Consider the following 26,090-nt stretch of genomic DNA (forward strand, 5'->3'; position numbering starts at 1 on the left):
AGTTAACAACTACACAACTATGTTCTTACTCATTTTTTGCTATCTAATTATTTCTTGGTCTCTTTTTTTGTTATCTTCATTAATAATTCGATAAAATTGAAATAACATTACATCAAATATAAATTGTCCATACATTAGAGGGCGAAAAAAGGTTAGCATAAATATTTGTTGTCTCGCCTCTACAAAGTAATGGAGGCTTGCTGTTTCTGGTGGCGTCGGCGGCGTCATCCTTTTTTTATGTGTGATAAGGTAATGTTTTTTAAATGGGTACTACTAGCAATAAGTCAATGGATATTTAGTATTAATTTGTATTAGCATTAGCATATTGTTATAGAGATTATTCGGCCTCGCCCCCTAACGATGGTTCATCGACTGCGAAAGGTTTGCATCGCTTACATATAAAGTTTGTGATTAGGTCAGTTTAAAGAGATTCATTAACAATTGGTCAATGATATTTGTTATGTAGTTAAAAAAGCATTTTATTGTCTCATTTCCAGGGAAACTATTTCACTCTGCAACTTCAGTCATATGTCTTTGACTTTTGTATAGTCTTCATGATAAAGTATTGTCATTTTAATTTCAACAATTGCATTTAACTATTTAGATTACATATAGAAGTTAGAAGTCGGTAAATACTGTGCAATATTGATTGGAAAGTCATAAATTGATCGACGCACAGGGTATATTGAACATCGTGTCTACTTCGTTATAAGCGCATTATTGGTTTATTGTGTACTTACAACATCTTGTCGATGTTTCTACTTTTTGGATGAATTGTGCCATATTATCGTATTTTATTTATATGAAAAACGTATCGCATTTCTATTTGAAAAAAAATCGCATTGGAAATGTTTTTCATAATAAAAGCATATCGCTTTTCTAATAGAAAAACATCGAACTCATATCAGAAAATATAGCATTATTATCCCTTTACAAGTGATTTTCGCGTAGAATGCAATCGATTAAGTTCAATGACCATTCCACTGTTTTTGATACATCATTGTAAAAGTATTTGGACACCTCGAAATTATTGATCGTGAAAATAGGTTTCGATTTTATGCAAATACATATTTATTAGTATATATACAGCATACTTGGGATAAAATGTTCAAAATACATAGCAAGTTGTAAAACGTTTATGTTTTAAAAAGAATGAACAAGTACTTTCCAATGACTTTTCTTTTTTTCATTCAAATGTCAACATTCGTTTAAGATTTCCCCACAAAGCATCTCATTTACAAAAGAACATATCGCTAATACACATAAAAAACGGTTTTCTCGATTCACACGTTCCATAGACTGATTATTAAATTACCAAAGCGTGACTTTGTGCAAGCGTGAATTTATTGATGATTAAACAGATATTGATATACTATTATAATTTGAATCTAATTTCTTAAAATGTTAGCATGATAAATACTACTCAGAGTCGTTAAACATGTTTTGTCTCAGGTTGATAGATTTTAAGTATCATATACGTCTGTGCAAAGTAACTATGATTTAGTATTTGTTATTTAGCTAATATGACAGAGTTTTGCATATGAATTAGATATACATTGAGCCATAACCTATGTACCTCAAACTAGGTAAGAATGGGTGTTCATTTGTATTTGCTTATTATTTTATTAGCTTAGTAGTTTTGCTTTGATTAGTTTAGCTTTATTAGTTAACTGCTTTTCGCTGTTGGCTTTACTTATGCATTATATGCTTTAATTGCTTAGTTTTAACGGCTTATTCATATATCATAATGCTATTGCTAGATAAGAAACTATATTTCTATGTTTGCTTTTTTGTCAAGTTAAATTCTTTTCAAACCTCACAAGAAGTAATATTTTGATTAAATTAATTGTGCATTTGTAATTTCCTAAACGTTGACGTATTTTATAGTTAATTGATTAATTTTGTAAGGAGACACATTACGTAAATTTATCAGATTGATATAATACATGTTTTGAAATAATTTGTTTATATATGTTGTTATTAAATGTGATATAACATTGCAGCGTTTCATTTGATACTTCATTAATAAAACTATCCAGCATTCTACATGGTCAGCTATTTATTTATGGCCTAGATAGTGCGATTACAACCATATGACCACATAGAACTACCAATAGTACGCAAGGCAGTTGAATGTATAAGGCATCACTGTATGTAATGATAACTGACCAAGTACGAAAAGATTCTTTAAAGATTCTAGGCTAATAATTTAAGTAGGCGTGATGCACTTTGTCAACGGCTTTCTAATTCAAACAGTTGGAAAGCAAAATCAACTACAAAGTTGTAGAACATTGAAAGCCAAACACGAATTTGACCTCCACCTGGCTATAAATTAATCGAACCAAACTTGTTTTATCGTATGACATTGATTATATCTAATGATATACACACTTAACATAGGCATTACAAAAAAGCCGAAGGAACTCTCACGAGGCAATATATAAGTCTCATACCTCAATTGGACGACGCCTCAACAAGATTCCTATTTGGTATTTAGGAATTGGTTCATCTTTTTTTTTTCTTTTTTTTTACAAAAAGACATATAGTTAACACTAAAATAATTTATGTATCTAATTGCTATTTTTTTTATTATTTCCGCAGTATGGTAAACAAAAATAGAATTTCAGTGCTTTTTCCGATCTAATTGCAAACAGAATAAGAACCGTATATTGGAAATAGATCCTAAATACATCATTATTGACCACTGCTTCTCTTCTATGTAAAACGTCAGAATAACCTTGAACTCTACCATGATTTCTATCGTATATTGTATCATCGCATGTGTTGTGTTTATATAATTATCATTGTCATAAACATGTGCATACTTTTTAGATTCTGCTAAAAAAAAGGTTGTCTGTTTTCTCTTTCTTACGATCTTTGAAAATGAATGGAGGTGCCAACGTCCCATGCAGACACACGGTTATCTTATGGGTTGTCTATTTTAATTTCTGTTAAAATGCACTTGAACAATGTGCGTCACAAGTGGAAACATTTCTTTGGTGTCTCCTGTAAAATGTTATTCCAAACCTAAATTTGTAAACATTACATTGAACAGCAAATCTGAGGACATACCTTGTTTGAATTGGATACCTAACCTTCACAACAATCCGTACACTCAACGGTATATTGCCGGCTCATATTCATGCTTTACAACGAAATTGTCCATTTGATTGACACAATTCTCTCCGCTGTAAAAGAGAGTCTTCAGAAATACTGTGAAACTGTTTACTTGAGCAGTGGTATTAACGAGATGTGGATTCTAAAAACCTCTACAGAACCTCTGGATAATTTTAAATTTCGATCTTTACCCGAATTCATACTATCAAAACTGTTGATCTTTTAACCCTGTATACAAACAGTCCCCATTTGAAATTGAAAAATTGTTTAAAAGATATAATTCAAGAAAATTCAAAACGGAGAGTCCCTTATCAAATGGCAAAATCAAAAGCTAAATCATACCAAACGAATGTAAAACAATTGTTATATTCTTGACTTGGTACAGGCATTACAGAATTTTAGTATTGATATCCAGAAATTATTGCTTTTAATATAATATACTTCGCACACCTACTTTTTAATGATTAATAAAACCTTGAAGGCAGCTTAAAGTGAATACAACATTAGACATTGTAACATAACATGTTTATATTTAATCATATTGATAATAGTGTTAAAAAGAAACGTAAAAATTGAACGACGACCATTTTCTCTCTCTTTTTTTTTTAGTTATTTATAACCAAATAAATATTTCTGTCAGTTCTCATTTAATTGATTTAATCTCATTATATATGCGATCCAACTACGAGATGATCAGTTGTACCGCCTCCTCGCTGAATGATGGAATCGTTATTTGGCTGTTTGTTAAGATCCCAAAATTAACGAATTCGCTGCCTTGTGTATGCTTGAACAAATATTTCGCTATACATGTAAAAAAGATATATGAGGAAACTTGGGTAAAGTCGGCGTTATAAAATTTATAATTTTAGACGTGTCCCGTAAAGCAACGACAGATATATTTTGTTTAAGTACATAGCCTCTTTAATAAGGCAGATATATATAAAGAAAAACTTGTAAAGGAAGAATTAACATATTTATATTCGATTAATGCTGATTGATAGACAGGAAATAAACTAATTTGATTATTCATACCTTGCACATTATAATTGCAAATGCAAACGTCCCATATTTACGTAAAAGATCATTTATGTTTAAGTTATGTTTCTCTTTCAGTCGTATCTTTTAGTTGTTTTTTTTTTAATCAAACAAGCGTAATGTATACATGTTCTTGATACATAAGAATTTTATATCACGACTGTATATGCATTGACCGAGTTTCTGTAGAGAGAGAGATAACCTTCATTTGGATAAGTATGCATATTGTTCTTATTCACTTCTTGCTTTAATTTATGTTATAATATCTGAGACTTCAGAATGATACGCAAGTGTTTAACTCAAAGTTTTTTTCAACACAAATCGCGTGAACAAATTTGTTTCTTCAAGGTCGGAAAGGCTTTATATAATATATATTTGCTAAACCATAATCAATAAAACAAATCTCCACACTGACAACTTGACAAATTCAACGGTTTTGTTATATTCTTGTTTAAGAAACACTACGAATGTGATTTTGCAATATTTTGTTTAAGTGCATAACAGGAAGTACTGCCTCAGTAGTCAACTTCGGTCTCCTTTTGAAGTTAATTCAATTCTGTATATTTTCACTCCTATCGTTTTCTGTTCATATATTGACTTCCTACAGGAACTTCTTAGGAAGAAAGAACAGAAGTTAGCAGTATCCAACTTTGCTTTCCGCTTTATATATGGTGTTCTTTCACTTAATAATTCCAAATTTGGTGACTATGTTGAACGCATCTATCCTATTGAACTTGAGATAAAGGATACAACAGATACAGTTAAGTGTCCCTCATATCTTTACGTTCATCTAGAAATTGACCATGAGGGTCGGTTGAAAACAAAGCTTTACGACAAGAGAGATGATTTCAGCTTCTCAATTGTGAACTTTCAATTTCTTTGTAGCAACATTCCAGCAGCGGCTGCATACTGAGTATATATCTTCTGTATCATACGATACTCCTGGGCTTGTATTTCTTATCATGATTTCCTTGATAGAAGGAAGCTATTAATCCAAGAGTTCCAAGTGGTGAAGTTGAAATCATCCCTTCGTAAGTTTTACGGACGCCATCACGAGTTGGTTGACCGTTAATGAATATCCGTTTCATAGATGATAGCCGACTTGTTCCTTATGTCGTAACTACAATCCGTCCCCTTTTCCCGAATGTGACCTACCAAATTAGGTTTATAACCGGGTTTGTACTAACATGAGCGACACTACGGGTGCCACATGTGGAGCAGGATCTTTTGTACTATTGATTATCTATTGGTCTTTTTCTTTTTTAGCCAAGACGTTGTCTTTTTTTTCGACTTTAGTAGTTTGAATTTTCCTCTGCTATCTTTCGCCTCTCTTGGCTTTAAAATGAACATGAAACATCAGCACCTTTATACTACTAAATGATTTGTTTGAGATTAAGTCTGTTATAATTTTTACAGATGTCATCTTTCACGACATATATGAATCCCTTCGGTGGAAATGTATTCTACTTGTTGTAAGTTATAGTTCTTTTATTTCACGGGACGTTATACTATTTATTATTTTGTGTGTATTCAGTGTAGTTTTTTACGTACCTCCGGCAGCTTGAAAAATCCTCTGTATTGATCCGTATGTATATTGCACTCAAAACAAAACGAGATAAACTCAGTACAATTGCTTCCTTATAAACACGTTAACTGTTAGTAATACAACATTGGCTTTCAAGTGTTTATGTATGAGCGTTATATATAAACGTAAATAAAATAAAAGTTACACACGCAACAAACTGATGCATATGTTACTTTACTAGCACTGAGTCGGTACCGCTACTAGTGGATTAATAGTCCCTAAAGGTATCATCAGCGCAATAGTCAGTAATAAAAAAACTAACATGATTTATATTATTATTTAACAGTTAAATAATTTGTTGTTGAATTTATAGATTGTGGCAAAAACTAAGATTCCATTTTTTTTTTTTTTTTTTTTTTTTGGCAAAGTTGACCATAAAGTTATGTGGTTCCGTTTTTTAGGCCAATTTTTATTATATGTTTCTTCACGTGTTTGAGTAATTATACATCCTTGGGTTTCAATTTGTGGGTATACGGGTTTCCTATGAAAGTAAATCAAGAAAAGAGCTTCCAGTATTAAACTGTTTTAAATAATAATCTGAAACAAATTATAGTAAAACATATGAGCCAAAGAATAATCTGCCGTTTTCGAAATAGATTTACCTTATTTACTAGTCCTGCGAATTGAATGTTGAATTGCAGAGCATGATTGCACGAATAAACTGAAATCCGTTGTCGTTTAGTACGCTTCTGAAGCCGTCCTCGCGACTAATATTTGTATGAAAGATATTACATGTAACAGCCGAAACCATATTACATACTCTATATGTCCATTATTTCAAGTTAATGATATGTTTATCGTATACGTAGGCACAAAAATTCTGCAATGACATGATATCATCTGCATAGCAGACAGCGACTTCGAAGAATATAATACTAGTCTCTTTTTATATTCCGTAAAAAATCTAACATTCAGTCTGGCTGCTGCAAATAAAAGAACAAGTGGACGAAAACAGAACAGAGTGCTCCTAACGAATGCCAACTGTCTTTTTCAATTCAATTTCCATTATTCGTGACATTTTCTTTTCACTTCACCATATATATCATGGGGTCATTTAAACTGATAATTTAAAGAAAAGTTGACACACCATGGCAAAAAATAAAACACTAAAAAAAGACAAACAAGTCCACAAACACTACTGTGTAACATACAAATGTAAAGGCTGGGGTTGGACTGAACTCATGTGCTCTGGAAGGGAAAGCATGACAGGAAACACAAGAACTGGAACATCACATCAAGATGGAGGTATATACTTCATATGTAGATACTGCGGGAAAGTTGCTACATGTACATAGTATTGTAAAGTTCACAATTTCAGAAACTGCAATTGTCCCTTTTGTCGTAAGGTTTTGTTCTTAATTTGCTAATGTATAGATGCAAATCAAGATATAAGACAGACTTAACAGTATTTTTTTTTTTTAGGTTCGATGGGATATATGCGTTCAACTTAGTCACACAACTTTAAATCATTAGGTGTGATTAGTTAAATAAGGAATGCATAAACAAAAGCAACTAAAGGATAGAATAAAAAAAAGTATTAACTACGTGTACTTCTATTGTATTTACTTGGATGTCTTCTTTTTTAAGTATCTACATCTTATTAACTATGATTCATAGGAAAGGTAGTTTTAATATAGTCCCCAGTCAATTAGTAAATATGAATGAGTGTCGTAACATCATCCACGACTCACGATTCAGTAATGAACATAGTTGATATTCGTATTAAACATTTTAAGGAACACTTTACTCCTGCCAACAAGCATAGTAGCCCAATTTCTCATATCAAACATAAACTGAAAGAATTTGCCAATGAATTTGTTTTTGTTCCTGCTGAAAAGGCTGCCAATAGTATCATTATTGTTTGAACTAAATTTTACATTGAGGTTCTTCAAAAGGAAATAATGAATTCACCAACATTCCAACTGACTCAATTTTCGGACAAAATATAACATATGTAACAAACGTCAACTTATAGACTTTTAACTATCTATTTTTAGATGGTGCATTCCTTTGTCACCATCTTATGGTGTTTATGTATCTCAAATTGTTTGATTCGCTCATTTATGTAACAACGTATTTGTTTTTAACGAAAGAAATCTCTGTATTACTGGAAAATTATTACAAATATCACAAACTTTAAGCTTGTCAAAACATTTACCAAATTTAATCATCGGTGCAAGGACATCATTCGTAAATATAAATCAACGTGCAGACATCTGATTCGGGTTATTACAGGTGGCATCTTTTTTAAATGATATTGATTCACTCATAGGGTCTTTGCATCGGAAATAAACACATTTATTCTAAAATCAGTTCTTGGCATGATATGGGTTATGTACTTCTCGTATATCTTATGATGGTATGATACTAAACCTTTAACGGGAAGGAAAGTGCTTGATTTTCATATGATAAAGACATGATCTTTCAATCAGTTAAATTGAGGTTTGGCATGTCAGTAACTGCTAGTAGTCCTTTGTTATTTTATGTTGATCATTGTCTTTTCTTCTGTTACCTATTCTTACATCTGACTCGGACTTCTTTTTGTAATCCTGTGTGTTTGTTTTTTTCTACTTTGGCTAGAAGTATAGTGGAGGAGGGTTGAGATCTCACAAAACATGTTTTACTCGTCACATTTTTGCGACTGTCCTAAGTCAGAAACCTCTGACCTTTGTTAGTCTTGTATGTTGTTTTAATTTTGGTTCATTTATATGTTTCGGAGTTAAGTATAACGTCAATTGTCTCTGAACTAGTATACATTTTTTGTTTAGGGGTCAGCTAAAGCCTGCCTCCGGGTGCGAGATCTTCTCTCTGTGTTAAAGATTTATTGGTAGCCTTGAGCTGTTTTCTGCTCTTTGGTCGGGTTGTTGTCTCTTTGACACATTTCCTGTTTCCAGTCTCAATTTTATTAATGTCTTTCTGAAAGTTTTGATTGCTAATTTGAAAGTGCGGTACAGAGAAACAGAAATAAGTTTCATTGTCTTTGCAAATTGCATGGAAACCCAATATATATATAGAGATAATTTCAAATGGCTTTTTCAATATCACATCCGTATCAACCCGAAACACCAACATAATAAAAGTTCTATTATATACCTAGAGTAGATCTTTTCGTGTGACATAATGACGCAATAAAGAAAGGGGGTTTAAAAACGACTTGCTGTCATGACTGATATCCATTTCATGACGTCATTCAGATTAGAGCTTTGATAAAGCCTTTGCATTCGTGACTGATAAATATATCATAGCTTATACGGCACGCTTGTTATTGATTGTAATACACGTACAATTAGTTGTATTTACTACTAGGTATATAATAAACATGACTATTATTATCATTATTTTTACAATTACTTTTATTTCTTTTATTATTGTTGTTGTTGTTTCAAAAGTGAAAATTGATTCCTAATATATGTCTACACTGAAACAATTAAAGTGGTTTATAAGGTTTTAGATGCTCGCATAGGTGTACCAATTATCAAAAAGGAAAATCTTTCATGTGTTCAAATTCCAGTACCAACTCAGGAATATGGCAGTTGTTATTCACTTGTTCCGTCGATAGAGAGCGTTTTATTTTATCAGTTTTTGTGGACTTTTTATTTTAATTTGCCTTAAAGTTGGGTATTTTTTTATATACTTTTTAAATACAGTTGAAAATGCTAAAACAATATACGCCAACCGTTAGTTGGAACTTTTTTTCAAATCAAATAATTACTTATCTATTATTTATCAACAAATATAAAATGAATATATGGTTTTGCATCGTGTACATGTTTAACTGTACATGGTACTATTTTAGGAGTTGAAAAAAAATTGTTGGGATCGTAGAAGAATGTAGTTAAATCAACCATTAAATAACAGAATATTTACTTTCATGGCAAATATGAAGAACATATCTTCTTACCTATCCGATGATAATTAAATATATTTAGTATAGAATACCTCGATATCTATGTTATCATATGGTGACAACGCAGTAAATAAGGACGTTTTTCATCATATCTGACGTTTCATCGACAAACATTATGATAAAAGAGAGGCGAAAGATACCAGAGGGACATTCAAACTCATAAGTTGAAAATAAAATGACAACGCCATGAATAAAAAAGAAAAAGACCAACAAACAAACAATACTACACAAAACACAACATAGAAACCTAAAGACTGGGCAACACGAACCCCACCAAAAACTTCGAGTCATCTCAGCTGCTCCGGAAGGGTAAGCATATCCTGCTCCACATGTGGCACCCGTCGTGTTGCTCATGCTAGTACAAACCCTGTAATAAGTCTTATTCGGTAGGTCAAATTCGGGATAAGGGGACGGGACTGTAGTAACGAAATAAGGAGCATATCCGCTATCATATGTGAAACGGGTATTCAATAACAGTCCACCAACTCGAGATGGCGTCCGTAAAGCGTACGAAGGGATTATTTCAACTTCACCACATGGAACTCTTGGTTTAATAGCTTCCTTGTGAGCAGCAACCCTCTATCAAGGAAATCATGATAGGAAATACAAGCCCTTGAATATCGTATCAATTAGGAGATATATACTCCGTATGCAGGCGCTCCTGGAATGTTTCCACATAGAAACGGAAAGTTCACAATTGGGAGGCTAAACTCATCTCTTTTGTCGTAAAGTTTTGTTTTCAACCGACCCTTATTGTCAATTTCTAGATGTAAGTCAAGATATGAGGCAGACTTAACTGTATCTGTTGTATCCTTTATTTAGTGAGAGAACATCATCTATATAGCGGAAAGTAAAGGTAAAGGATACTGCTAACATTTTTTACGTACTAAGAGGTTCCTGTATAAAGTCAGCCTCACATGAATAAAGGAACAAGACGGCAAGAAGAGGGACACAGTTTGTTTCCATGGGAATACCGATTGTTTGTTGACAAACACGGCATATCAACATTTATATATACAACTTTCATAAATATTTATTTGAGCACAGGAAATATCTTATATATATTCCTTTTTATAAAAGAAAAGCACTATCTATATGAATATGTTTTGGTTCAGTGTGATTTCCATGATGACAAGTAAATATTGGTCAAACGCAAATAAATGTGATTGTGTATGGTTTGACGTTGCACTTTGTAAATACAGCTGTTTCACAAGCCACGCCTCTTTTGAAGAGACATATAATATTCATAGATATGTTAATTTGTTAACGTACTGGTTCCCAGATATGATCTCTGTGCTTCATCTCATTGAGACATCGATTGGGAATGTTACCAGTATAGAAAAAACATGGTAGCGCCTAAAACTTAATTCTTAGGAGGTCAAAAAATGGAGGTAAGGGCAGTATAGAACTTTAGTATAAGTTTAAACTCTTAGAAGTTCAGGGCATATAAATGTTGAAAATATGCTGCACAGACCTATATTTTGACCTTTGAATGAAATAGTAGTGCATATCAACTTTCCGTTCTGGGATATAATTTTCACAAAACTTCATAGTAAAAGTGGCACAGTTTTAGCCGCAAAGGGAGTTCCTATGGGGATATTGCATTGTTTATATTTACAGAATTGCAACCTATATAGGGTGAAAAAAGAGAACATATAGAATTTCACCAAATCTGGTTTCTCTTAGAGATTTAAATGAAATTAACTCAAATACAAAGTTTTATGAATATTTCATGAAGATTGAGAAAATCCTGGGCCTTAACTATGATGACTCAGCATAAATTCACAGTTTGCAGTATGCATAGTTTACTTAAAGGCCTGAATTCAGAATAAATTCTGAATGTATGCATATTTGTAATTTGAATTATTTAGAAGTGCTTATATTTACTATTCGCAGTCATTGAAACTTATAGATCCTTCCTGAATATTGTTTTTGGGGTGTTTATGTTCTGTCGATAACCCAAAAATAAGCCGTAACACCTGAATGTGTTTTTTTTTTTTTTTTTGTGGCCGCGGCATAAACAAATACAAGCTAGAAATACAAAAATACCTCAATAAAACTAACAAAAGTGTGTTCTATCCTAAAGATGTATTGAATATTCCATATTCATACTAAAAAGCAGAATAATTTAGCAAATTTGAGGCTGCAGTGGCAAAAAAAAAAAAACCCAGAAAAATGCCTACCCCCTGGGTCACAAAACAGATAATTTAACCTGTAAATGCTATGATTTTATTATTTTAAAGGTCTTTTGTATAGAAAACAATAACTGTGCTTTGAAATTGTGCAAAAAGCAGATTTTAGCAGTCAGTCCTATAAAACTTTTTTTGAAGTCATACATTAGACTGGTAACTTCATACATACAACTTTTGAAAATATGGCTTTGTTTAAACACTTCTATTTCATATATTAGCTAAATTATGTGAGATATTGTTAGAGATGATATTGTTGTGACAACATTTCTACACTGACCATTTGAGGTAGAAATTATTAACTTTAATTGACAAATAAGCATACAGTAATATATGGACTGGAGACAAAGGTAGGATTGGATACTTTACATGATCTTGAAGGTTGGAATGATTAACTACTAAATTTTACATTTATAGTATTCTAAAATGCTTTTAATTTGTTACAATAATAGTTTCAAACAGGATCTAGACATTTCATATCAGAAAATATGCACATAGGGTAAGCTGACAATAATTAAAGTCTTGTTTTCAAATTCTTTAAAAAATTGAAACAGGGGGGGGGGGGGGGGGATGTACTGTAAAAGAACAGTTAGAGTATATGCAGTGATTTCTTTAATTCTATAATTCTGATAAATAAGTATTGTTGTCAGATAAAGTGTTTTTCAAGAGTTTTCTATTTGAATAAATGTTTGTATATTGAGGAGCTTGTGTTTAATTTGTACGTCAATGTATTTATATCAAAAATGAATTATATACTGTTAAGCCGATTTGCTTGCAGCCCTTTAAAACTATAGCATGTATAATAAAACATAGAAAATAATATTAATGATGTACACTTCTGACGAGCCACAAATTCCTATAATTTCTATTTTTGGGCTAATATCATGAAAAATCACAGTGTTACAATTAAACTTATTTTCATTCCTTCACTCCAGATGAAGTGGACCAGTCTAAATACATTTGAATTAAAATAACTATAAGCTGGTATTGGTATAAGAAATTTTTTAAGAAAAATTGTTGTTTTTTTCATGTCAAATTGACCGAGCTGTCAATTTTGTAAATTTGGATATTTTCTCTTTTTTAGAACAAAAAGCATGTTATTTCAACTTCTTGTTATAAATGATTGAAAAAATACATTATATTGAAAACAAAAAATTGATATGAGATGTACATATTTTTGGTAAAATCATTTCTTTGTACGTATACTCTACACCCATTCTCTCGATATTTTGGCTGATGACACTGACTGGTTAAAAAATTCATTACTCAAAACCTATTTATTGTAAGTACACAATTTTTTTTTTCACAGAGTTTAGTTTAATTATGGTATTTTTTTAAATTCATTAATGTTTTCCACTTGTATCACATGTTTTGGAAAAACTTTCCGAACAAGATTTCAACGAGACTGAAACGTCACAAGAATATATCCTTAGTTGGAATTAAATACATAGATATAAGAAGATGTGGTATGAGTGCCAATGAGACAACTCTCCATCCAAGTCAAAATTTATAAAAGTAAACCATTATAGGTCACAGTACGGTCTTCAACACGGAGCCTTGGCTCACACCGAACAGTAAGCTATAAAGGGCCCCCAAAATTACTAGTGTAAAACCATTCAAACGGGAAAACCAACGGTCTAATCTATATAAAAAACGAAAAACGAGAAACACTTATGAACCACATCAACAAACGACAACTACTGAACATCAGATTCCTGACTTAGGACAGGTGCAAACAAATGCAGCGGGTTTAAACGTTTTAATGATACCAAACCTTCACCCTTTTTCTGAAACAATAGTGTAACATCACAACATAGAAAGACACACTATAAAATATCAACTGAAATAGCATAACTCAATCAAAGGACATATTAACACCATTGCACATACACTGAACAAATAAATTTGACCTATGATACAATGCAAATACAAAATAAATAAACTTAGGGAAGAATGATAAAAGTAACATGTTATATCGGTATGAAATGCATGTTTCAATTTTGGTTGAGTTGTAAAATATTAGCTGATCGACACATTATAGTATAACAAAAAGGAATAATGTTACAAATCTCAGTCAGTGGAAATTTCTCTTTTTTGAACAAATTATGTAAGAGACTTAGTTATAGACAGTATCAGATCTATCCATGTGATTAGCACGATTATGAATTCCAGATACGTCATAATCATCGTCTGATCTTTGACTTCGTGACACATAGTAATCGTTCTCCAACATGTCTACAATTCTATTATGTATTGCATGATCATACGTTTTCTCATCGGATTCAATAAAAGTATCTTGCAAATGTGAATACGTATTAGAGTCCATCTCCTCCGATTGTTGTTTGCCTCCAACTCCTTGTTGCATGTTGTCATCTTTAAGATAATTATTTGCTCTAGTATAGTCGTACGCTATGTTATCTGTGTTTACATAATCATGTGGTGTTTTGACAATATCCTGATCATTTTCTAATTCAACAGGCTCACTATAAAACGAACTTTCCATATTTATATTCTTGTTATAATTTATTTCTTCATCTGTTCCAGACTCATATGTTGGGTTTGACCGTGTAAAACACTTACGTCTTGGATTATGGCGAGAATTCTTGAATCGTCTTCTGTAATAAAGTTCAATTAGATGCCAAACTGAATATTAAATGTCATTACATAAAGGGAAAACTATTTTAAAGTCAGACGCTTACAGGTCCAAATTTGTAAATAAAAATGTTCTAATTAAAAATAACAGGCAGTGTCGATTGGGTAAATGGTGTCTGCTATACATGCGTTCTCATCAAACAATCCAAGTCATAATATGTAGAATAGCCCTGATAACGACATTTTTAACTGCTGGTAAAAATGGTGTAAACATACTTTGTATTCATATTAATGTAAACATGTAAATATGAATTTTTGTTTCAGCCCCATAGTGTAGTTTCCCCCTCAATCCAAGCTGAAACTATGGAGATTTCAAAAATATTTAAGACGGTTTACGGTTGCCTATCGTTTATTGTTGTCCTTCTTCTGTTTTCCTTTTTAACTGTGTTTGCTGTCTTATAGACATTTTAGCCACAACTGCTTTAGTCATGGCCCTAAAAAAAGGAGACACTATCACAGTCCGACGACGCCCGAAAGAAATGTCAAAGTGATAACATCAGACGTTCTGTAGATAATGTACATCTGGAGGTAACCCTTAGTTTTTGATATGCTTTTTATGTGATTTCTGTTTCTCATTCTATAGTTTACTGCGTAGAGTTTTGTGGTTTGTTCTTTGTCTTCATGTTGTTTTTATTATGGAAAGGAGCAGTACGTTTTTTTTATGCGTGGTTATTCAATGCTTCTTTTGTTTATTATCTCTTATTTGAAATACGATGCTTTCTTTTTTTTAATACTCAAACATTTTAACATTACATTGTCATATATAGATATTTTAGCACTTAAGATGAGTCCTTTTTGTATGTATATACGATCCATGCCAATATGAAGAGGTTTTAGATCTGAAAAAGCATCACATTTACCATACTAATACGTTTGTATCTCCGATGCGTGAAGGAAAACTTATCAGCAGCGTCCTAATCAAAACATTTGGAAGGCTAAATTAATAACGCTGCTGAAGAATATTCAAAACCAAAATCAGAAGTTCCATAAAATTGTACCGAATCTGGTTTTGACAATTAATACCTGTGATTAGGAAACATTCAGTCTTACGAATTATTTCTTTCATTAACTGTACAAAAAATTACAGGAAATGACCGAATCAATGATATATATTTATGTCAGCAGCACAGAATTGTTAACATCTTGGCTGGTAATATCTTCGGGGAAAAATCAGGGGAAACTACCAAGCGGTTGTTAAAACTAATCAAAGGTACCATGATTATAATCTAGTTTGCCAGCATTATAATTACGAGAAATTATTGAAAAAAAAAATAAAATAAAAAAATAATTGTTGACCAATCTGGGACACACAGGAACAAATAAACAAGTTCTTGCAAAAACTATTAATGGAACAGACGAAAGAACAACATTTAAAAATATTTCATTTAGTAAGTATAAAGCAGGAATTTAGAATAATAAAGTTTACCTGTACAAAAGCACTGCAAATGGAAGAAACAGTATAATGATTCCTGCTGCAACTGCACCTGCCACAACAGCACCTGTAAGATGAATGTGTACCAATAACAACTATAACTATATATTCTGTATGTACATTTCCCAAGTCAGGAGCCTGTTATTCAGTGATTGTCGTTTGTTGCTGCATATCGTATTTGTTTTTTGTTTATTGTTTTGCACATACACCAGACCGTTAGTTTCTTGTTCGATTTGTTTTACATTTGTTATGTCGTGTCCTTTTATAGCTTACTATGCGGTATGTGTTTTGCTCATTGTTGAAGGCCGTACGGTTACCTGTAGTTGCTCTGATTGAGAGTTGTCTCATTGGAAATCATACTACATCTTCTCATTTCTATATAAATACTAGTTACATCCTTTTACCATACCTTTAATCTTATGATGGTTATTTTATTGAAAGCATTTGATTTTGTCAGTTTATCATGTTGATATGGACTTTCCCCTTTTTAAAGTTCCTTGGAGGTCGGTATATTTGTTATTCTTTTTATCTGATGATAGAAACTTAGTAATACAACTAAGACAGTGCTTCCTACTATAAAAGGTTACCTATTCAACGATGTAGTTAAATCTTTGAATATTGTGTTTATTGGTATAAAGATTGATTTTGTTATCAGTAAATTAAAACCATACTAAATATTACACATATGTACTTTCACGATACTACAATCTGTCGATATCTATACTTTGGCATAGCACAAGGTCATGTTTTTCTCTAACTGTTTACACTAACTTCGTTGGATGTTGGATGTGTACTGATTGATATTTTAGTCTTAGATACATGTTTTTTTTTATGAGTTGTTATTGGCTTTGAACTAGCTGTCGGTAGCTGCTAGTACTCTCAGATCTTTACTTAGTGTCTTTTTGTTTTTGGGATGTATAAGTACCCGTCCACTCTGTGTTATTGTTAGATGTATTTCTATTTGTATCCATCTGATGAGTTAAGCCTCTTTCAACTGATTTTTATAGTTTGTTCTTATGTTGTACTGTTACACCACTGTCACAGGTTAGGAGGAGGGTTGGGCACTCATAAACAGGTTTAACCCAGCCACATTCTTTATGTGCCTGTCCCAAGTCAGGAACCTGTAGTTCAGTGGTTGTTGTTGGTTCATGTCTGTCATATTTGTTTTTCGGAAATTGTTTTGTTATAAATTAGGCCGTTAGTTTTCTCAATTGAAATGTTTCATATTTTTCATGTCGGGGCCTTTTATATCGGACCATACGGTTTGGGTTTTTCTCATTGTTGAAGGCCGTACAGTTGCCTATTATGGCTTACATTTACTTCTTTTGAACTTTGGTGGATGGTTGTCTCATTGGCAATCATACCACATCTCCCTATTTTTATATTGTTGTCTATTTTACTTCTTGCAAAGCTAATAATTGTTTTCTGTAATGATTGGTGTCTTCTGGCAAACATGTATCCAGGTATTCCACTGATCGACTTAAAATTAGTAATTTATATTTTTTGTAAACAGATTATCCATTGCGCGAGGCATTAATTTACAATATTGTGATCAAAATACGTTTTTTAAAATAAATAAATAATTTTGTAGTCGCACGCTTTCTTTGAAATTAAATTGCATTATGGTGTAATGTGTAAGGTGTATGGTGCAAAAGTGTAACATGTATGGTGTAATGGCACATGGTGTATGGTGTAATCGTGAATGGTGTAATGGTGTATGGTGTTAGTGGGAAGTTTACACCATCCAAGGACTGTACCAAAAATATTGTCTACCAACAAAGAAAATATACGTATACGTAGACCTACAGCAGTAAGCAAAACGAACAAATTACACATATCTTTTCCTGTCTTAACGTATCTTACTTCAGTGTAAAAGAGCTAACTGCAATCTTACATCAAGCTTTGTCTTAATTATTGGGAACTTATTATTCGAATTATTTTTTGATTATGACCTGATCGAAATAATGGTCTTTTAGAACATTCACCTTTTAGTTGTGAAATTAAAATAATAGTTCTACGCCAGCAAAGATGGACAAAAATTCCAGATACCTGTAATAATACGACGGTATGAGTTCAATCCGTGACGGCTAAGAATGTTGAGTTCAAAAACTGAATGTACATGTAGTTAAAATAGATATTGCTAAAAACTGCGCAAAAATCTTACCTGGAAATGTTTTCTTTGCTTGCCGGTTAAGGGTATGACCTACTGAAACTGTATGAGTTAAAAATATATAAACTGAACGAATCAAGTAATATTGTTCAATACAGATTTGATGTCACATCAGATGCAAGTAACATGTAGGATATTTAAGTCTATAGTTTATTCAAGGTAAACAATGTGAAATGCACCTGAACGTTTTCGCTTTTTAGTATTGTGTTCCATTTAATTAATACATTTCAAAACTTGCCAAAGTTGAGAGTCTGTTCGGTTGTGCAGGAAAAAAAATATACGCATCCACATCCGGTCAGAATGGGAATATTAAATCCTATGCATTGTGTAGAGAGAGTGCAAGGCTATTTATACGTTAGTAACCCTTTCTAATAAATCGACAAAAAACGGACATGTCATGGCAAAAAAAGAAAAACGACCATAAAGTCAAACAACAATATTATATACAAAACACAACATAAAAAACTAAAGACGAACCAACCAGAAACAGGAAAATCTCATGTGCTTTGAAAGGGTAAGCTCTACATGTGGCACCCGTTATGTTGCTTTTGTAAGTTCAAACGTGGACAGTTTCGTAGGTCACATTTGAGGAATATATGACGGGATTGTGGTTCAGATCTCTTTGTAGGGTCGTAAGGTGGACTTTTCCAAGTCACGAAACTCGGCATTTTTTTTTTCATTTGGAAGTACACTATATAACAAAACAGATATAGGTAGATGCTTTTCATTATTCTTGTAACCCTTGTATGAAATATTCAAAGAAACATACGAAGAAATTTACAAGTCCACTTAAAGTTGATTACGGTTGGTGCGATAGAAAATGCCGATTGTACGTTGAGAAAAAAAACGAAACGAAAAAAAACCTTGTAAATTATATATTGTATTACGGAACAAAATAGAGTGGCGAAAGATACAAAAGAAATAATTGAACTTATACAAGTGGGATAAAAAGTTACAATGTCATGGCTAAACCCCCAAAACTACCAAAAGACAACCAACAGTATACAAAGCATAACATATAAACATTTTGTAACTACATTTTGAATGGTAATTTTAACCAATCGTCTATAAGCTTTACATTTTCAATTTTATATGTGATTCAGTGTTATTTGGAATCATGGCGATTTGATATTGCACTGCAACTATGACTACTTTACGAAAGACGTTAGAGTTAAACATATTGTTGTCTTGCCGTCCTCCATAGTTACTCTAATTTTGAAACATAATGTCTGTATCATTAAGTTATTTTATTTATCATTTCTTACTTGTTGTTTCTGAAGAAGCTGTAAAGGAAGACATTAAATGCATTTCTTGTGAAAGCCCATTTGTTCTACTTGCGATAGTCGATTGTACTTTTTCCCTGCTGATAGATGGGATATTTGAAATCATCAAAGGATTTATACTGCTTGTTGATATTTCTAAAAAGACAAATCCGTTACATTTGGTTGAAATATAATTATGGTATTATATTCAAATTTTGTAAAAAGTAAGTTAAAATGTATGAAAGTAAGTCATCAGTATCTTCTTTTTATGAGAGTTGTAACTGTTCCATAAGTTAAACCTCGCAATCTGTACTAATAATGCATTACGTGGTGATTATTTCAGACATACGTGAACTGCTTTATTTTTGCAACGACAGATACAATGGGTTACAATTTAGTAAAGAGTAAAAGGTCTTTTTTCCCAATAACTTGCTTTTTTCTGCAAAAATACGACAGTGACCTCGACTGGAAAGAAATGTTAAGATACTACCATTGATATTTTATCCGTAGACTATATACTCAATAAATAAACTACGTAACCGATGTTTCTTTCAAAACGTTAATCATTAACTCCTTGTCTATTCACGTTTATTATTTTTTTCTTTAAGGGGCATCTCTATAAACTTGAATGCTTTACAATTTCAACGTCAATTTTGATTTTTTTTAAATTTGAAAAACACCAAAACAAACCTTCAATGTGTTCAGTTATTTCGTTAATCATATACAAAATTATTGTTGTCTCAAGTTTTGTTACAGAACAAATAAAAAAATCGATTTTGAACTATTGCCTTTGCTATAAAACCCCGTCAAAGATACAAGGATTTAAAATAGCATGTGCTAGACTGTTTGTGATCCACATTCCTTTATTTTATTCAAATGTTGTTTTTATGTTATTATATGAAACACAATGATGAATTTGAATGATGATGCATTAAATAATATTAATATATGATTATAATTTTTCTGTTTTCTCATTGGCTAAAAGCATACGAAAATATCTTTGATAAAAACATTATATTCACCGCGGCAAAAATCACGGGAGGTTAATATAAGATTCGGAACAACGTCCGTGTACCTAAATATAGATATTCCAAGGCAAAGTCAATGATGCAAATTTATGACGTCATGCAAATTCTAGTTTTTTTTCTTCTTGTTTTCGGTGGGTTTTTTTTTCTCTTCCTCTTGTTTTTGGTGTATTGTTTTAGTAAACTTTATTGAATATTTCAACTTATAATGAAAATTAGCAACTTCAAAATCAGATGATATATTAAGTATAAAACAGGAAGAAGTTTTAAAGGTATCTTGTGCAAATACTAGAAAATTGGAGAAGGATAAAAAGTCATATAATAAAACAATTGTTGACTTTCGATTTCAGTTGATACAATAATTTATCAACTCCAGAGATATGATATTCACCCTCGGCCGTTGGCCTTTGTGAATATCGTATCTCTGGGGTTGATAAATCATTGTATCAACCTCATTAAAAGTCAATAATTGTATAATGATAGTTCATGAGCAACATTAATGATATATTGAAGATCCCATTACATTACATACAACCTTAAGTTTATTTTCCAAAGCATATAAGGATAACGCAATTTGAATGCAAATGGTCCCATCTTGACAGAAACATATTGGAGTCACATTTGTGAAAAGAAAAGGGCTCCGAACGCATAAAATTATAAAGTGTTATTTTCATTTTAATGACACTGAACTTGCACTGCTGTTGATGTACTGTTAGTCATGGATGATATCATCAGCTCATTTGTCATTGCTGCGGTACTGACATGACTTATACCATACCTTTCTGAAATTGTCAGTTTTTTAATACAAAAGTTAATAGGAAACACATATTCCAACTCCTCAGACAAAACTGACCTATGATTGATTTGACAGTTGTTTTATATCTCTTTTGGTCATCAAGCTCATTAACATGATTAAATGTGTTGGTTCTTAGACATTCTTCGCTTTCAAATATTTGGTTTTGAGCGTCCCTGATGAAGGTAAATCCAGAAAAGCGTTTCTAGTTTATATTGTTTTATTTGTATTTTTCCAGATGCTTTTCACATTTCCAAAATGTCTGATGTACTTTAATCAGATTAGCCATTTGCATAGATTAAAGTCAAATAAAAATTTAAATAAAAATGCTTGTCCTTTGTAAATGGACATTTTTAGTTTACATCAAATATCTGTAGCTTTCCTCGTTTGCTGTCCCCTTCTCCTGCTTAATCTTTCAAAATACCAAATGAAATGGTCAAGTTTAGCTCTTTTGTATATGTCGGAATAATTTTCTCTGACTTTGACACCAGGGTCATTTACGAAATGTCTATCAATCTTTACAGACATTTGTAGTATCATAGCTCTATTTGTGCACTTTGATTTTGTTTTCATTGTTATGGTTTCTTCTAAGCAGATCACCAACTTATAATCGCCTGAACTTAGCCAAAAACCTAAATTGTATTAGTTTGCGACACCTTTTTAGTAATAATCAAAAAAATTTAACTTTATAAAATAGACACTTGAATACTTAATTTTAAGTATATTTGACACTTTTAAGAATGTTACTCTAAATGAAGCAACAATAAAGAAATTGGGTCATTCTATTTTTTTGCTGAAATATTTTTGTTTTTGTTTTTTTTGTAAATGGTAATTATTGATCTGCAATAAACTTAATCAAACTGAATACTATTTTTAGATACATATGCACATTCATGGCACTACAATCTGTCGATACCTGTATCTTGGCGTTGCACAAAGTCATGTTTTTCTCTGACTGTTTATGACGTCTATGCACGAAATCCAATAGATGTTGGATGTGTACTGATTGATATTTTAGTCTTAGATGCATGATTTTTTTCATTACATGTTATTGGTTTTAAACTAGTTGTCAGTATCTGCGAGTACTCTCAGATCTGTACTTAGTGTGTTTCTGTTGTGTGGATGTATAAGCTCCCGTTCACGTCCACTCTGTGTTTTTTTTAGATGAATTTTTGATCAGTTCAGCCTTTTTCAACTGACTTTTATCGTTTGTTCATATGTTGTACTGTTACACCACTGTACAATGTTAGGGGGAGGGTTTGGTGCCAACAAACTAATATAACCCCGCAACATTTTGTATGTGCCTGTCCCAAGTCAGGAGCCTGTAATTCAGTGGTTGTCGTTTTCTCGTTTGAATTGTTTTACATTTGTCATTTCGGGGCCTTTTATAGCTGACTATGTGGTATGGGCTTTGCTCATTGTTGAAGGCCGTACGGTGACCTATATTTGTTAATTTCTGTGTCAGTAACTCTCTTGTGGAGAGTTGTCTTATTCGTAATCATACCACATCTCCTTTTTTTATATCTTCCTCATCTATGAAAAACATCAATAATTATAGTGTTACATATACATACTAACCTTTACAGTGGAAATATATGCTAAGAATGGTATAGTTTCTTCTGTTAGATATATCACAATCAAGACCTCCTTTACAACTAATATAGAAATTTCTATTGTTTATTGTATGCGTTTGATTGTATGCTGGGCATCCATACTTCTTTGAATACCAAACATCGTAAATATTAATGATAGTGTTTTCTGGACAACTGATTACTCGTTTCTCACCAGGAGGTACCGATAAACAACCTACAGCAAACATAACAATTCTATAATTATCAAAAATACAGTTGCGTGGATTTATATTATATATATAAAAAGAAGATGTGGTATGATTGCCAATGAGACAACTCTCCACACGAGACCAAATGACACAAAAATGAACAACTGTAGGTCACCGTACGGCCTTCAACAATGATCAAAGCCCATACCGCATAGTCAGCTATAAAATGCTCCGAAATGACAAATAAAGTCTGTTCTGTTTTTCCTTTTTATTCGGGTCATTGAGTCATCATTCGACTGCTGGTGTTTTTTATCTTTTTTTTTGTCATCAAAAAGTATGATAAAAAATATATAATTACTATATAATTTTTAATGTTATGTTTCCATTCAGACATTTGTATCACATAGAAATGAGTCATATTTATTTATCTCTCTTGCAATTCTGTTTGAATATGGTTGAGTTAATCAGTATAACATGTATAATACTGTATTTGTGCTGGAGGTTGTATTGGGTTATTATATTGTCATTGCGTAGATGAAGTAGTGACATTTACAGTACCAATTTTACTGAAGCAAAAAAAAACAAAAAGACAAAAACAGAGCTGTACAGATCATACAAAAACACTATTGACATAACACATGTATACTCACCTGTACATTGAAAGTGTATGTTGAGGTATGTGTGTATATCTGACAAGAACGGAACAGTACATATTGACCCATTTTGACATGTTATGTTTGGTATTGCAGTCTTATACTTGTAGAAGCCTGCTCTCGGTGATTTTGATAGACACATGTCATTTCCTAACCAAATCTTTTCCATATGGATGTGTTGACTTGGTCCACACTGAATTATACCAGAAGTGTCATTGGCTATATTAATACATTTTCCTAGAATGAAACCGAAACACAAAACTTAACACTTATTATATGATTATAAGAAAGTCTATGTTAACGGGTCAGATTTTTAAAAGATTTTGCATCCAAATGCCATGCAACTGCTGTTTGTTTGATTTTTACTGATTTTAAAAACTGTTACAGTACATTTTTCCCATTTTCTAACATGTATGATGAAATATTCTTGCATTACTGTTTTCCAAAATTATTGAACAGAAACCACTAAAAATGGCAAACGTCTAAATTTTTTTAATCAACTTATCTCCATAACAAATACATAGGCTTTCCCTACATTAATACGCCATTGCAATGTACATTTTCTTTAAATTTATATACAATTATAATAGGGACTGTTCGTTTTTTATGTACTAATGGGATAGAAGCTACGATTTTAACAACAAAATTAAATACTTTTTTTTTCTGCAAACATTTATAAAAGAGGAATAATGAAATAATATTTCGTTATAAGCAGTCAGTTCAATTTGGTCTAAAAAAAAAGCTTCGAAACATCACTGATGTATCGTGACTTGCAAGTCAATAAATCCTCATTTGAATTCGTATTCATTCTTATTTAAACTGTAGCCTGGAATTAGTTACATATGTGCTATGTATGATAAGTTATTCTAAAGAAAAGAGTATTAACATCGAAAAGTAAAACAAGGATAAATTGGTTTGGTTATACCTTCATCAGAAACGCTCAAACCAAACAACAGAATGAAATGCCAACAATGCATAAAGACCTGATGATGTGCGGAGCTATATGACCAAAATAATGATAAACATAACAGCCATTTTGTTCTGATATCGATTTCGCCTGTGGGATTTGAAACAAAATATTTTTTTTAATATACTTAATTTATCAACGATGGTTTTAACAAAATCATGCTAGAAATCATGTCAGTATCAAAGTGCTGAGTACAGTTCACCAGTAGCAGTATTGACACAGTGCTTAAAGGTGAAAGAAACAGGTGTCCAAAGCAATTTTCTAGGTATACGTTCACCAGGAATGCTATAATATGAGTGGCATAAATAGTACATTTAAATAAAATCAACACAATGATGCTATTTCATGTCATCACTAAACGCTGACTATTGGTTTGGTGGTAACCGCGGGGACAAAATGTCCATCAGTATTGATATCGACCCAGCGGTTGTAAGAACTATAATTTGGAACGCCATATGGTTGTTTCACCTAAATAAGACTCATCAGTGACGCTTGAGTCGAAATTAATATTCATGCGTTACATACTTCCTATATGCAGTAGCATTGTATGTTGGACCAGGAGTGTGGATAGTTCTATTTTGCTGATGCGATCAAAAATATGCACTTGTAAACAAAATGGCATACAATTTCATGAAAATGAATAGGCGTAAGTATTTTTGTTATATTTTGCAAACCATTTTTTGTATTACTTGGATATAAATAAAGTGTCAAGATGCTGCCATTTAAATGAATATAGCTGTTATAATTTTCATACAATTTCTATGCAAGGAATAATTTGAGACTCTGTTTCAAAAAGAAGCGTATCTCTATTGATCTAAGATTGATTATATTCAAACCTGCTCATACAAATCTTTTATGTTTACTCCCCTATAATCGACATGAACAGCAGTTTAAAAATCTGTATTTGTACGAAACTTTAAAGTGCAAATCACCGTTATCATTAAATATAAGTAACGAAATTCACTGTTAATTTGACACTTCTAACACACAACTATATAATAAACCCGAATCCCATCATGTACGCTCGCATGTTAACACTGTCGACCAAACATCATTTATCTTTCACCGGAGTTCTTGGAACGAACGATTTATTTTAACTCTACTATAACATATACAATGTGGTGATGAGTGATAACGTCTCCCAAGCGATTCGTGTACGCACAGAGATCGACAGACATTTTTTGACAATATTTATGAGATGTTTTACTAATCCGGAGTTATTATCCTGTTTCAATGCATAGATGTTTGGTAAATGACATCTACCATACAGCAATTCCTCTGAAGCATGCTAGAGGCCATAATGAACTTGTAGTAGGGTAATAATATATGTTGAAGGTCTCATTGTGATGAAATAAAAAGTAATAAATAAAATTCTCTTTTCAGTGTAAATGATAATAGGAAGATAGCTCTTTTCAACTTATGTTTATAGTTTGTCCTTATGTTATGCTGTAAACCACTATCCCAGGTTAGGAGAAATGTTGAGCGCTCACAAACATATTCAACCAAACCACATTCTTTATGTG

The sequence above is a fragment of the Mytilus californianus genome, unplaced genomic scaffold (assembly GCF_021869535.1).
Source record: "Mytilus californianus isolate M0D057914Y unplaced genomic scaffold, xbMytCali1.0.p SCAF_12, whole genome shotgun sequence".
NCBI lineage: Eukaryota > Metazoa > Mollusca > Bivalvia > Mytilida > Mytilidae > Mytilus > Mytilus californianus.